Raw genomic sequence first — 10,711 nt, 5'->3', positions numbered from 1 at the left:
GAAAGCAAGCAAAGCAAAACCCCAGGGTGTACAGCCTTAAGCACAGACAGCAGAGCAACACAGAGACGGACAGGTAGCAGCAGCAGGAGGAAAAGAGCCCTGGGGGCGTCCTCTGGTCCCCTAATATAGGGACCAGTATCGCCGCCCCCTGCTGCTGGGTAACTTTCCCACACGCCCCGCACAGCTGCTGGGGTCAGATACCGGCCAGAGTTCACACCTGGCGCTGGCTGAGGGCCCGGTCCAAAGTGACACCAATAGGTTAACCCTTTGCTTTACCCTCTGACAATAGGTCACAACATGGTCAAAGGTCACACATTAATCCTAATTATTAAATCTTATACAGCAAGTGGCACAATCTTATAACATATAATACACAGGTTACATGCTTAAAAACACTTCAGTGTGGGTTCAGAGTGTGTGTGTGTGTGTGTGTGTGTGTGTGTGTGTGTATTTTGTATGGTATTTTATCGTGATGTGTTCAGGATCTCTGTTACAATGTTACTGTTTTGGTTGTGCTGCATTAAAGACGTTAAATTAATTAATTATTAAGTAAATAATTCAAGAGAACTCTCCCCCTACATTAACTGCCCTGTTACAGTACCAACTTAATAAACCTCGGTGAAGCAAAATGTCTTGTGCTTAAGACTCTACATGAAAGTTAAAATATATATGTTCAGTGTGCATAGATATATAGTGTATATAGTTACATAGTTATACATATCAAACAAAAATCCACCACATTCCCCCCTGTGGTACCTAGAGGTACCACCTAAAAGACCCCACAACTAAAGAAGAACAAAAAACGTGAAAACTAATGCGTGCGCTGTTTTTTTGCTAACATACGTAAAAGCAAGCTGTAAATAGAACATAAGAATTTGTATAAAGATCCCACACAGTTGTTGCTCAGTTGAATAGGCCCTTCCTGCCACCAAAAACCTCACAGTTATCAACATAACATTCTCCCAAGATTCCATTTCTCTTAGTCAATTAATTTAAGACAAATTGATTCATCTTCATTTGCAAATCATACTCCACAGTATCCTTAACAGAATACTCAAGAAACTTAAAAATCAGCCTAATTACAGGAAAATGAAAGTAAGGCATAAAACACATCAGCAGAGACACATAATACACACATGGATTACACAACACCATTAGTGACATTAAAAATAACACAATTAAACAATTAATTCCCAATTTTGGATTTCATCTTGGTCAGGTGCAACTTCTTCTGAACAGACTTCTCAGTGTGGGCTTTGAAATGTCCTTTGTTAGCTTCAAGGTTGACATTTCTCTGCAGTCAGCTTCAACCTTTACTCAACTTGTGTCCCCTTTTCAGTCCATATTTCAACCAATTTATGAGTCCGAGAAAAGTCTCTCTTGGTACTTCTTGACTGCTGGATCTCGCATAGCTTCTAAGAATACTCGAGACGACTTGGTCCTACTCTTGATTAAAGTCAGGGTCGGCGCTGGGTAGTAGTTGATCTTGCACATCCATCATTCGGAAGCTGGTTTGGGCACTGTACAGCTCCACCTGGGCTGTAGGCTCTGCAGCAGGTTCAGCAGCTACTGGATGGGTCATGGTTCAGCTTTCTGGAGCAGCCTGTTTCACCCCGTTGTCCCCTCACACTCGTCATCAGATTGCCAGCACCTGCTTCAGGACCTCTGCATCTCCATCTGTTATCCAGATGCCATCTCCACCTGCAGAAAGATAGCTTTGCAGAGTGCATTAGTTTTGTTCACAGTTACCAATACAGGCCCTTTATGAGGACTTATCTATGGACATTTGTGAGTATGCCATGCAATGTTAGTTGTTTTAGTCTTGTTAATTCCAACTACATGCACCTTAGTACTAAAGTTAATATTTGTACCCAGTTGACCTCTTCCTTAGCAAATTCCAATTCATTGCTTTATTTTGTGGAGTACTTTGAAATGTTTGTCTCAAATGCTGTTATAAAGAGAAAGCTTTACTTATCTTTACTTAGCTATCAATTTAGGAAGTGCATAGTAAAGCTCTAACATGTTGTTTCATTTAGGTATTAATGTGTCTGTTTTCTGGTGATCAAGACATCTAATCACAGGACTAGTGAGCTTTAGGGCGACTACTAGCTGGGTTATCGCCTCTTCATAATTATAAGCTGAATTTGGATAAACATTAACTCTGTTACCGGCTGCCAATTCACAATTCATCATTAGCACTGTTAGCCCAAAACTTAGCGTTGCTGGCTATATGGCTGATCAAACTTCCCACACCTCTATAGCCGCCGAATTGGAATTTTCAAAGCTAAGTTAGACAATGCAATATTAACCACACAGTTCTTCATATTGGCAGTAGTTAAACCATCACTCAAAAACCATCCCTTGACCCAACTGTCCTAGCCAATTATAGGCCAATCTCCAACTTTCCTTTATGTCAAAAATCCCCACAAGAGATGCTGTAAAATAGCCACAGAGGAATGCCTTATTTAAAGAGTTTCAGTCAGGTTTCAGAGCACATCACAGTATAGAGACAGCTTCGATGAAAGTTAAAAATGATCTTCTTAAGGCCTCTGACAGTGGATTGATCTCTATGTTCGATACTTGTGACCATAACATGTTATTCTAAGAATCCTCCCACATACACAAGACTAACCATTGAGCTTCACAAGGTTTCACAACAGGATCTATTTCTATTTACATAACATGTGCCTCCTTTAGGTAACACCACAAAAGACACAACATACCTCTGCCGTGCTGATTACACCCTCTCTCTCATCCATCCATGAAGCCAGGCAACACACACCTGTCAGTCAACCTAAAGGAATGCTCTGAATGGCATTACCTTGGTCTCCATTAACACTGTGAGGTTTCTTGGAGTAATTTTTTAAATCCCAATATGCACTAATATGTGCTTTTTCAGGACTGCTTTCTTCAATTTCTGCAAGATCTCTAAAGTCCTGTCCCAGAGTGATGCTGGAAGACAAATTCATGCATTTATTACTTCTAGGCTGTCCCACTGTAATTTGTTTTTATCAGGATGTTGTAGACATTGTAACTCCTTAAAAAGCATCCATCTACATCAAAATGTTGCAACATGAATGCTGAAAGGGACTAGAATGACAGAGTACATTTCTCCTATTGATTTCTCTTCATAGGCTCCTTGTTAAATCTGTTTTGTTTGTTTTTTTAAATTACCATACTGCTCCTATAGTACTATATCTCCCCACTTGACTCTCGAACTTTAAGCTTACTAGAATATTTAAAAGTAGAATGGGAAGCCAGGCCTCCAGTTTTTAGGTCTCTCTTTTGAGTTATTATTAGTTATTATCAATCTCTGGCTCTCCTACACAGCATATTTTCAGTCCTGTCTCCTTCTCCTTACTCAGCTGGTCGCAGCAGATGACCACTCCCCCCTGTGCCCAGTTCTACTGGGCATTTATTCCTGTTAAAAAGGGAGTTCCTCCTCTCCAAATTTCTTGCTAAAAGGGGGTCAGATAAATAATCGTTTTGTAATGTTTTAATTTTGCAGTTTATCCTTAGATAATAAAGTGCCCTTAAATGACTGGCATCATAATTCCATGCCTGTTCAACCTTGAGTTGAATACTATACAGACAAATTTTCATGCATGGGTTGTTTATAGGCAGTAATCATAAGAAATTCTCTAATTGGATCTTGTTACACATTTTGGTGGCAGACAATTACTTCACACCCCATTTTCCTTAACCTGAGTGATAGTAAATTGTGGACCGTAAATAATACATGTAATTGGCATTATATTTACAATACACCTGGATGGCCATGATGAACACTGAGACCTCCTGAAAAACAAACAGTTTTAATTGCAGGGTTAAAGGTCTACTTCAACTTTTGTAAATTTGGATTGTACTAGGTCAATAGTTGCTCACCTATAGAGGTTTAATCATGCTGACTCAACTCTGCCTTACCCTAATCTTCCCAGTTTGTCCCATACCAATGAAATGTTCTTCTCTTTCCTTTTGGTTGCCAAGTGCCCGGTCAGACTGCATGTCCCTCCTCAGTACTTCAAACTCTACCTCTGTACACTGTAACTAAAATAGAACTAGAATAGAGTCATTTAGTTCTGCAGGTTTTACTAGAGTATGCATTTGAGTAATTTAAATATGTCAATCCACAGACAACTGGACCCTGCCACACACAGGAAAGATAATTTAGGCCCCATTTTTCTAATTTGAGGTTTGCCCATTTTTATAGGAGATCAGGCTTTAGCCTCTTTCCCTCCAAAATATCTGATAATTTAGATTTTCTCTTTTTTTGGGGGGGTTCATTCTTTGGGAGAGTTAACAATTTAGCTCTGCTAAGCTATATGTCCCCCCCTTTTCCCAATGCAGTTAAGATTATGACAGAATCCTTCACTGCTTTCTCCTTTACACTGCATTCATTTTTATTTTTCTTCCATTTGAAAGTAACTACAAATTGCACACACACTGAATTATAGCATTGTGGATAGTTTAGTGCTGCACGTTTAGAGCTAGCATCTTACTATTAGCTTCAGTACAGGAACAGAGGTAGCTGCCACTGGTCTATATGTAGCCGCACTAAAAAAGATAAAAGACAGATTATTTGTCATATCTGCACACAGATTCACACATATTTGCACCCACACAGTTACATACATGTCAGGAGGATACCCAAGAGCAGTGTACCAGGGTCAGAAACAGCAGATGTTTAAATTTCTCATTTCATGTTACCAGGGATCCTGAGTTTCATCAGTACCCCAACTTTTAGTAAATCCCCATGTGTACGTTTCACCCCTTCAATAATGCAATGCTCATAAGGTGATTAATAACTTCTCTAAGTTTACTTATCTGTCCCATGCCCTACTGGGGTTCTAATGCTCTGTGTGTATCTGTTCTAGTGTCAATGGGAGTCATGTCTGTGCCCTTTATGTATTAAACTTTCCTAATCTTAAATAATGTTCTAATGTAAGAGTGTTAGTAATGAATATATTTCTAATAATCTCCTATCTAACGCTTTCATGTGGCCTAGTTCATATTATTTGTGTTCTATTTCTACTGGGAGAGTAACACAAGGGGTGGAGCCCAGGGCTTTAAACTTATTAGTTTGTTGGGAGCATTACTGATGCAGCTGCTTCATGTTGTTCACTGCAGATATCATGGATAGTTAGTACTCTGGTATCAGTCACAGTCCATGTACTGAAGATTTCTCTTGGCAGTAACTTCCTTGTTGTTATGGTGCTGCCCACATTTCTCTCGGAGTTCTCCAGGAGCATCCACACAGAGAACATCCCAGATGTAGACGATGTTGGCTCTTAGAGGCCATCGAGTGTCAGTCCTCAGCAGATTGATGAGTATGTCAGCTGACTAAAAGTGTGTTTTAATACACTTTTCCAGCCCTCTGCAGATACAGTCTTTCATTGGACTCGAGGAGACTCGGTTTCATGAATTGAGGATCTTCCCTTGGACGCTCCTCTCTGGAGTTCCTGGGCTTTCACATGTGCCAGCCATTGGATGTCGTCATACAGCTGACTCCTCCTCTCCACCTTTGTACAGGCCTCATCAGTGACGTAGGCCTTCGCAGTGCCAGTGTTGCTCTTCTTCACAGACTCATGGCCTGGTGTCTTTCACTGGTGCTCTGTGTTTCTCCCCTTCAGTTGGTGAGCTCCTTCATCTGTAAGGAGTTCTTTTTTTTTTCTTTCATAGCAGGAGAGCCGTTGCTTCGAGTATGTGCATACATCAGTTAGTTAGTAACTGTTTTCATTTGCTCCACCTTTTTTTCCCTTTTGCCTGTGAGCTCGACCTCATGTTACTCTCCATTATCTTACTCCTGGTCTTTGAATTCTCCTATTTAGCTTCCTTTCCTCTGACTCACAGCTTTCTTTGTCTCACCTATCTAATCACTCTTCACTCTTCAGCTCCTTTATCTAACTTCCTACATCTCAAACTTCCTCGTGTTTACTTCTCCTCTTCTAAGCCATAATCACTTTTGTCATGGTTTTTTGTTTGTTTTGTTTTTTAATACAAAGGCTCAACTTTTGATTTCTCCTTATTGCATTTTAGGTTAATGTGTTTTATTTCTAATTACCAGCTTTTGCTGGAACAAAGGCTATATCATCCCCTCCAAACCCTGCTCCTGTGTATTTCCCCCCTGCATGATGCACACTGCTTATTTAGGGAGCTTTCTGTTTCCTACTGGCAGCACAAATTTATCTATATTTGCTTCTTTATTTTTCTTGTAAAACTAAAACAAGATCATAGGGGCTTTATTATCATATACAACAGTTTTATGTTTTTCTGCTCAACTTTCCTGTAAGTGACAAGATGCAGCTGTGGAATTAACCCTGTCACTATTCAAAACCCTGATTCCTGAAACAATTACCCCCAAATTTTGTCATAATACCTATTAAACTTGACAAATTAAAAGCAATAGTAATTTTGCATATGTAAGAATTACCATATTGCATTTGCTAAACACAGCATTTTGCAAGTTATTCCTTAAATGTATAAAGTGCAATTTATTTATTTATTTACTTTCTTGGATGGTAAAAATCACTCTGATGTTTTGGGACTCTTAAAACTTAAATATGTCCTGATTCAAGCCTGACACTCGAGGCCTTAAAGGGTTAAGGCCCTCTTATGTCACGCACCTCTGACACTTTTCTAAATGTTATTTCTCTCATAGCTATAGGAGAAGGATTACACACAGTCTGACCAGCATCAAGGCGAGTGTTTTAGATACCAATGATCCCTTTAATAATCCCTTCCCCCATACAATATCTAATCATGCTTTTTATTTATTGATCAGCATTTCTAATGATCCACAGCTGCAGGTTAACCAGCCATGCACCCCACAACTTTATTTCTGTTGTTTCTTTTCCCAGCCAAATATTATTTTTCTTTAAATTTACACTTTTTTCCTCTCTAAAGTGCTTGAGTGTAATCACTTTTCATTCTTACCTACTCTTCCTCTTATTTTACTATTACACTTAATGGCATTATTTATTACATCTTTCTAATTATTGTTTTATTATTGTTAACATTACACTCTAATCAGTTGTCATTGTATTTAGGCTTTTTGTTTACTCACTGAATTATACCATTCTCAATTCTTTCCTCTGCTTCTCTACTGTTATGTCTTATGCCCCTCTGTCATTCAGTTCTGTCTTACTTCCCTGTTCTTATTTTAATAGTTTGTTATATTTATTTTAATTTACCTGAGAACCAGTTTACTGGCCTTATCATTTTCCTCCCAGGTGTTTCTTCTAATATTTTATTCTCAAATTTAGAGCTTCTTTCTTCCTGTTCCTCACTCTGATGGGCACTATTCTTTTTACATTTTGTTTTTTTGTTCACAGTACTCAGCATTTGATCACTTGTTTAAGCATCTTCACTGATGTGGGCCTTAAACTTTACAAACAAGTTACATCTTTTTCTTTTTTTCTTTTTTAAGCAAACAATTTTGCTTCCTGTCTCAGGTGACTCCTTCTTCTCACACACTTGCATTTGGCTTAGATCATTTGAAAGCCTGTGCACTGGTCAAGGACACTCTTGGCAGGATGTCGGGGCCCACCCCACACACTCCACAGTCAGAGCAACTTGAGCCAGCTACACCCTCTGACACTGTTTACAGGCCGCCTCCTGCAGCAGTGGCTGAGCTGATGTGAGCTCTCTCAGTACAACACTTTTCCTTTTTTTCTCTCTACTGTCTCCCTCTGCCACACTCAACAGGCGCTAAACTTTACTTGAAATTGTTAAGTCACAATCTCTGACTTATTAAACCACCATTTCCAACAAAACTCTTCTATTTCACTTCACTATTTTGCATCCAGTGATTTTAGCTCTAATACATCAGTTAGTTGCATTTAAACCTGTCTACCTTCTTTTCTCTTCCCAACTACTTATTTGTGATGGCAGCATTTTAAACAGATCTCTAGCAGGTGTCTCTTTTTGTTAATTTGTTCATATTTGTCCTCATTACCACTTCATCCCACAGCCTGTTTATTCTGAACTCCTCTAAGCTTCACACCATTTATTTCCAACAATCATTCATTTCACATCATATTACTCAGGTGCCTCTTGCACTCTCTGTATGCTTTTGGGTGAGTTTATGACCCCTCGGCAGAACTTTCTACAACATTATTTACTATTCTTTGGTGAGTGATAACAAACCCTCATATACATTTGACATGCAAACTCTGAGACATTATTAGATTCTTTTACAACTCCTGCATTTTACTGAGATCGATTTATGGAAGCTCTTTTGACTCTCTTATCTCCGTTGTAGCCCAAACATGTTCTTTTTATTTGGTCTCTATCTCTAATTCCTTACTAAGATGTTCAGATGTTCTTAGATCATCACCACTGCCTTCTATATTTCTCCAAACACAACACAAACCTCTCTGTTTCATTTATTATTTGTTTGTGTGATTTATTTACTTTCCCTCTAATTATTTTAGGCCTGAGTTTTATCCCAGCTATGTTTTATTATTAGAATTAATTTATAGTTCTCTTTCTTACTGTTATTAGTTTGGATATGTTACAATTTAGCTCTAGGTTAGGTTATCCTTTTTTTTTTACTTTAGTCAAGCAGCTCTATTTCCAATTTATTTAACTTTTGGTCATACTTTTATTAAGCTAATAATCCAAAAAAAAGTGCCTGCAATCCCTATTTACTCATTATCCCTATTTTGGTAATTTAATATCTTCTTTTACTGAAATTTACCCACAAATTTTCCCCCTTACTTCATATTGCTGCTTGACAAATATTATTTCTACAGATCTTTCTGTTTAAATTCCTTAAACAAGAGCATTATTTTTCAGCAGCAGTGTCTATTTTCCTCTTTATATTCAACAACTCTTAATTTTTGCAGACTTATCTCTTTTCACTGCTCTGATGCTCCTCTCACTCCTCCACATACCTTAGGGATGATTCACAAACTGCCTGCAGACACAGCGCTCTGCAGCACAGAGAGCTCAGTTTTTTTTTAAGTCTCTCAAATCAGTCCCTCTACAACTTTTTACTTATCTACCTACTAACTTCCCTTTTCCGTATTTATTTATCAAAACCCACCCCTTACGCGTATTCCTCTTATTTACAGCAAGAGTTATTTTAAGCAATATTTACAGCAATACATTGTTATACTCTAGACTACTACTTAGCAATATTTACAGCAGCGATTATACTTAAGGGTTAGTAACAGCTATTTACATATTTACACTTGGGCCGAAGGTGTCGCCTTTCATTCCGCGACGCGCGCATTTCATCTAGCCCGTCCAGACCGGTGGACTCGAAAGCCCTCAGATCCCTACTGTGAGCCCCAAGTCCCCGCGTTACTGGCTAGGAATTTATCCCCAAAAATCCCCCAAAGCCCGAGCAGTCCTGACTACCTAGCAATTCACTTGGGTTAACCAGGTTAACCAATTAAATGGTTAACCTAGTTAGCCTATATCACCTTATCTACTTAAGTGGATAACTAGGTTTCCAGCGGTAACCACCTTGGGGGTGCCGACATATATTTCACTTTTCATCACTTTTATCACTTTTCATCACTTTTCATCACTTCAACTTTTTACTTCTGCGCAACTTACGCCTATTCTTCAGATGCACTAAAGAATAGCGGAAAGATAAACCCAAACTCCCCCAACACAGCCCTGGAGTCATACTCCAGCACAGGGCAGAGCAGCCTCTCACACACACAAACCCCACATACTCACACACACAGCGCTCACTCACACTCCCCCCGCGGGTCACACAAGTTACAGGAATAACACACACACATGATGCAGTATTAAACTCCACTCCTCCAGCATCCGCAACATTATTTTTACAATGTAACACTTTATCACTTAGAATAACAGCGACCATTTGATTAAAGTCCTTTTCAAGGTTAGGTGAAATCTACTAGGAGCCAAGGTGGGAACCCCCCTTCTGCACTCAGACAACACCAACATTGAGCAGGAAAAAAACTCTGCTTACCTTATTGTAGCGGCCGCTTGGTGTTCTCTGATGTGCAAGGCTTTGGCATTCCCCAAGGCTCCCAGCAATCACCTTAATTCCTTGTCCCTTCGTGGTCGCCAATTGTGGTCGCAAATTTTGAAGCCATTCTGATAACCTTCTTCCACCAACGATGTGGAGATCCAAATCCAATTAAAACCAAGACACTCAAAAAGATGCTCTGTAAAAGAGTAGAATTCTTGGAACAGAGTTTAATACACTGAATCATATGAACAGCAGGAAAAATACATACAGACATTTAGCAAGAAAATTACAAAGCAGAAAGCAAGCAAAGCAAAACCCCAGGGTGTACAGCCTTAAGCACAGACAGCAGAGCAACACAGAGACGGACAGGTAGCAGCAGCAGGAGGAAAAGAGCCCTGGGGGCGTCCTCTGGTCCCCTAATATAGGGACCAGTATCGCCGCCCCCTGCTGCTGGGTAACTTTCCCACACGCCCCGCACAGCTGCTGGGGTCAGATACCGGCCAGAGTTCACACCTGGCGCTGGCTGAGGGCCCGGTCCAAAGTGACACCAATAGGTTAACCCTTTGCTTTACCCTCTGACAATAGGTCACAACATGGTCAAAGGTCACACATTAATCCTAATTATTAAATCTTATACAGCAAGTGGCACAATCTTATAACATATAATACACAGGTTACATGCTTAAAAACACTTCAGTGTGGGTTCAGAGTGTGTGTGTGTGTGTGTGTGTGTGTGTGTGTGTGTGTATTTTGTAT

General features: G+C 39.6%; 1 long non-coding RNA gene across 1 annotated transcript; it reads right to left on the bottom strand.

The window, feature by feature from the left end:
- Positions 1 to 826: 826 nt before the first annotated feature.
- On the bottom strand, positions 827 to 10,181 carry LOC109203192 (uncharacterized). The gene is made up of 2 exons (XR_002063124.2): positions 9,953 to 10,181; positions 827 to 1,715 (listed from the first exon to the last, which is right to left on the bottom strand). It is a non-coding gene; the product is annotated as an uncharacterized LOC109203192 (long non-coding RNA).
- Between the last annotated feature and the right edge of the window lie 530 nt (positions 10,182 to 10,711).

The sequence above is a fragment of the Oreochromis niloticus genome, linkage group LG8 (genome assembly GCF_001858045.2).
Source record: "Oreochromis niloticus isolate F11D_XX linkage group LG8, O_niloticus_UMD_NMBU, whole genome shotgun sequence".
NCBI classification, from domain to species: domain Eukaryota; kingdom Metazoa; phylum Chordata; class Actinopteri; order Cichliformes; family Cichlidae; genus Oreochromis; species Oreochromis niloticus.
Note: the sequence above shows the minus strand (reverse complement) of the source record. Positions and strands in the feature narration are given on the sequence as shown.